The 5,528-nt window shown below is 33.2% G+C and overlaps 1 pseudogene; it reads left to right on the forward strand.

The window, feature by feature from the left end:
• Positions 1-3,663: 3,663 nt before the first annotated feature.
• Positions 3,664-4,224, forward strand: LOC149152174 (deoxyuridine 5'-triphosphate nucleotidohydrolase pseudogene; annotated as a pseudogene).
• The last annotated feature ends 1,304 nt before the right edge of the window (positions 4,225-5,528 follow it).

Here is a 5,528-nt window from a genome sequence, read left to right on the forward strand (position 1 = left end):
TGTTTATAGTTGTTGTCAAGACCAAAGAAGCTTTCCATCATTTATTAATCATTTCTCAATGCTAGAGCTCCAATGAATCTTGTGATGAAGGTCAACTCTAAGATATTTTTATGAATTAACTTCCTCTACATTGATAATCTCATACATAAAGTTAGTGTAAATGATCTTTTTAAAATCTAATTATCACAACCTTTATCTTGTCAATGTTTATTGGTAGACATGTACAAGAATAGAAATCTTGGAGAATTCTTAGTTACTTCATGAGATAAGAGAGACACTACATCAACCCTTCATTTTATGGTATTAACCTTAAAATTAATTGTATTTGTATAGCAACCCCTCCCCCAACTCTAATCATTTAGGAATTAAAAAAAAAAAAAAAACATTTCTAGCTTGTGCAACCCAATAAAATATAACAAAACAAAGGCTATATAATCAAATAAAAAAGATCAATTACACTAATTATGTCTATGACAACAACTTAGAGGAAGTTAATTCATATAAATATCTAGAAAAGCTTCAACTTTCAACAAGATCTTAAGTGGAAATATAACAATGAGAAAATGAATAAATAATGATGGAAGGCCTATTTTAGTTTTTAGAAAATTGTAAATGAACAATGTTTGGTTTTAGAATAAAAATAAACTCCTTTTTCACACTCTCAATGCTCTAGCTATCTTATATGGATGTGAAGTGTAGGATTGTAGCATCTCTAGAGAATTATAGAGAAATTGAAAAATGGAGGTGTGTTTTATAACTTATAATCTTGATATTAAAAGAAATATGCCATATCTCATCCCCTTCATAGAAGTTGGTATTTCCTCCATTGAAAGTATGGTTGTCACTAGAAACGTTACAATCAAAACACAATTAACATGAGAAATGAGAGGTTTCTTAAGATTGCTTCAAGATTCATTCAACATTGGGGTTAGCACAAAGTTGTTAAGCCTTTGCAAACCATTGTGAATAAATGAGAGATTCATTTCAGAGAATATTGACGCCATTAAGAATACTCATCAAAAGTAAAAGGATAAAGGAAAACTTCTCTCCAATATTTCTGAGCATAAAAACAAATTTCTAAAACAAAATAATTAAATTGTTATCATTTTCCATAAGGTTAGATAAACCAAAGTTAGTATTTAAGATGGTGGCAATCATTATCGTCATCAACAACCACCTTTTCTATTTTTAGCAGTAGTATTTATCTTCACGACTTGTTCACCTTCAACTAGCCCCACCACATAATATATACACCAATACACATCCATCACCTTCTATCAACCACCTCTCAATGACTTCATGAATAGCTCAAGTAATAATTGGGAAAGTATTGAAATAAAAGTGAAATCTTATAGTGGAGCGTCAATTATTTAGAAAACAATGGTATCATCTTTTCCCTTCACAAGGAAATGATTGACATGGAAGAATTTAAGAGGAAACGAAGGCTTGGACAAAGAATCATATTAGTTCCTTTAAAGATTTGTTGTTGATTAATGGACTAATGCTAAAATTGAATTGTTTACTTTTCATTTCATTCTTATACCAACATTGAATAAAAGTATTTCACATCTCTAGGTAATGAAAATTTTAAAATGATCGTGGAAAATGAAAGGAACAAAATAAAAAATTTCTTACTAGTTCCTACTCTCAAATATAACTTCTCAACTATTTTCCTTTTCATATTTACAAAGAAAGTTAACAAAGAGGTAGAAAATCAGACTCTATTTAGAAAAAGTGAAAAAAGGTTGTGAAGTGTACATTTGATGCTGAGATTGTTTCCTTCCACACATATGTGGTGCATATTTCTTTCTCCTCTCATAGTTGTTTCTAACCATTTTTCAATATTGACCGATCTCACTTGATCAAAATCTTGCAGCCTTTTACATTCTACATGCACATAATTTGATCATGTACCTACACACAAATTCAACATGTACCCATTTCATATTTCAAGTCATCTATGATATCTACTTCCCCTAACTTTGCCAAATTCATATTAGTTACAACTCAAGCTTGTGTACCTATTAAATTATTTTTTGTTAATTTCGATACAACCATCTTATAGGAAATTTTACTAAGGAAATAATTTCAAAATTAAGTGCAAAAGTTCTAGTCTTCCTCTGATATCCATTTTCCCTAACACTACCAAATTTCCATCAATTATAGCTCAAGCTCATTTTCCCTCCCAAATTATTCTCAACCCACCAAATGATTCTAAGTTAATTTGGTCACAACCATATTATATGAAATTTTTTTGAGACCATAATTTCTAACATAGGTGGTAGGGACTAAGTTCCATGTAGCACTTGTTTGTAGTTGTCATGACCAAAGAAGCTTTCCATCCTTTATCAATCATTTCTAAATTATAGAGCTCCAACGAATCTTGTGATGAATGTCAACTTTAAGATATCTGTATGAATTAACTTCCTCTACATTGATAATCTTTTACGTAAAGCTAGTGTAAATGGCCTTTTAAAATCTAAGTATCAGAACCTAAACCTTTGTCTCATCAATGTTTATTGGTATACATGTACAAGAATAGAAATCTTGGGGAAATTTTAGTTTTTTCAATGTTTATTGGTATACATGTACAAGAATAGAAATCTTCGAGAAATCTTAGTTTTTTCATGACATAAGAGAGACACTATATCAAATTATTTTATTATTATTAATTATAAAAAAAATTAATATATGAGTTAACATATGTTCATTTAAAAAATCATGGAGGCTTACCCCACATTATTATGGATGTTAACCTATAAATAGGATTTGTTATAATACCATGTGTGAACAACATGGATTATTAATACTACATACAAGACCATATCCCATTTCATATGACAATTTTTTTTAATTGGTAGATTTATTTAAAAAAGTAGAAAGGACATAAATACTTTTGAGATAAATATCAACCTTCTGTATGTGAAAACTATTGAAAACCAATTAATTGGGGTTATCCTCTTCAGAAATCCCTTATAATCTTACAAATTGTCCCACTTTGCACAGATTCAGAATTCACCAAAACAAACTTAGCTGCCACATTCCTTTGGGATTTGGAAAGCTTAAAAACTTGTCCTATGTAGACATGTCATAAAACAAATGACTACCAAGATAAAAAACTTCAACTCAAGCATAAAGAACATGTTTAGAAGAAACAACAATGTTGTCTGCAACTTGGAAGAATATCACAGAAAGGAACGAGAACAAACCCCAGCAGAACATGGTTTCCTTCGTATGTTGTTTGGAAGGTTCAGGAAAGAGGGAAAGAATTTGAAGGCTTACCTGTGGATAGTGCTAAATTGCTCCCTTTCCAACAATATATATCAATCCTTCGCTTCACGGATTTTATCGCAACCTGAAACTGAAATACTGCAATTAAAAGTGTAAAACTAAACAGAAGAAATGACATGATCAACATAAAAGGTCTAAGGGAGGTAAAGGGTTCAACCTTTAGGTTGACACATATCAGACTCCAGATCCATTTTCTTTTCTGTTCGCTTTCTTTTGAGCCTCTCTTTCCTTTCATCATCCTCCCTCTTATCAATAAATCTGGAAAATTTGGAGAGTTTAGAGTAGGCCAAGGCCACATTTTTCCTACGCATTGATATCTATTGGTTTTGTTTTCCAGGTGGGAAACGACCCACCGACTCTTATTGCTAGTCAATGGAGCCCAAAATAGTCCCAGAGCCGGAGGAGCTTGTTCCAAAGATGCAAAAGGTCGATAGAGGCTACCCAGGGGTCTTGGAACTGAATCAGAACGCTATATAATTAAATAAAAATGTTGTGAAAGTTGCCTATGAGCCACTGTTGCATGTAAAAAGGCTTTCACCTAATGCTGTTCTGTCATCTAGAGGTTCTACTTTGGCCGCTAGATACGATCTATCTAGTGCGACTTCTTGTGTGGTGCATGCCCGAGGGAAGGCCCTGATGCCCATAGATTTGTCCATTGCCATACCTGAAGGCACATATGATCGTATAGCTCCTAGGTTCGGGCTTTCTTGGAAGCACTCTATAAACGTTGGTGTCGGTATCATATATGCGGATTACCGTGGTCCAGTGAATGTTTTTCTCTTCAATCACTCTGATCAGGGTTTTGAGATTAAGGTTGGAGATCATATTGCTCAATTAATTATTGAGAAAATTCTCACCCTGCAGGTTCTGGAAGTGGAGGATTTGGATTCCACTTTTAGGGGAGTTGGTGACTTTGGGTCTACGGGGGTTTAAATGTAATTTTTTGATGATGCCCGTTTAAGGTTTTTAACTTTTCACGCCTGTTTAGAAGGCCATGTATAGGTGAAAATTGCTTCCATATTGTCTCAATTTTGTAAAATAGATGGAAATTGGAATACATGTGAGAAAGTCTTTGTTATTTATTCATCAATAAATCTGGGAAATGATTTATGTATGAGGAATTAGTGTTTTTGGAAGAGGTACAGGGCATAACACTTACAAAATGTTTACCTCATCCTGCTTTCATGGATCTACTGAAGAAATAGATAGACTCTGTCTTTGAGATAAGAAAAAAAACTTAACATTTTCCAATAGGTAGTCACAATTTGATGCATTACCTCGATATTTTTCTAATTCTGTGGAGGGAATGGTTTAGTTTATGAAAGTGATGGATGCCATTAAAGGTATCTTGAACAATATTACTTTGATGGGTGAATTTTAGGATTTCAAGGATGAGCTTGAAATGCATTGCACTACTTTCCTAAGCAGGAAATTCACGAGTTATTTTTATGATCTATTGAAAGATATAGAAGCATCAAGAAATCATTTTCTGTATGAGGAATTAGTGTTATTGGAATAGGCACAAGGCATAACACTTCCAAAATTTTTACCTCATCTTGCTTTCTTTCATGACTCTGTGAAGAAACAAATAGATCCTGTCTTTGAGATAAGCAGAAACCTAACCATCGATGTCTGCGAGTATCTAGACAGTCATATGTCGTGTGATAATATTCAAACAGAAAGATACCCCAAGCTTTAGTTCGCTTCAAGGAAATATTTTCAATCTCTCATAGAGAGAAAAAAACACGAATGCATTTAGTACGTTAAAGAGATGATGGAGATAGAATCTGTGACAAAACAGATAGACTCTAGCTTTGAGATAAGCAGAAACTTAGCCATCGATGTCTCCGAGTATTTGGAAAAATTCATGTCGTGTGATATATATTCAAATAGAAAGATACCCCAAGCTTTAGTCCACTTCAAGGAAAGCTTTCCAGGCTCTCATAGGAAGAAAAAAACATGAATGCATTCAGTACATTGAAGAGATGATGGAGATGGAGAAAATCATAGTTCTCTCGATGAGTACCAACTACTCAGTGACACAGTCATCTCTGCAAGAAAAGAAGAAGGTATTCATTACTGCCACTGAAAAAATGGTCGAGAATGACCATCGAGGGTATGGAATAAATTAATTTGGATGAAGTGCCAAAGGAAAGTGATGCATTGGGTGCAACCTTCGAATTGACAATCAGATTTATTTCTTATTGGAACATGGTTAGAACAATGATAGGGGATCA

Source organism: Pinus tabuliformis, chromosome 9 (genome assembly GCF_031772625.1).
Source record: "Pinus tabuliformis cultivar Carrire ecotype Pingquan chromosome 9, CPIR1, whole genome shotgun sequence".
NCBI lineage: Eukaryota > Viridiplantae > Streptophyta > Pinopsida > Pinales > Pinaceae > Pinus > Pinus tabuliformis.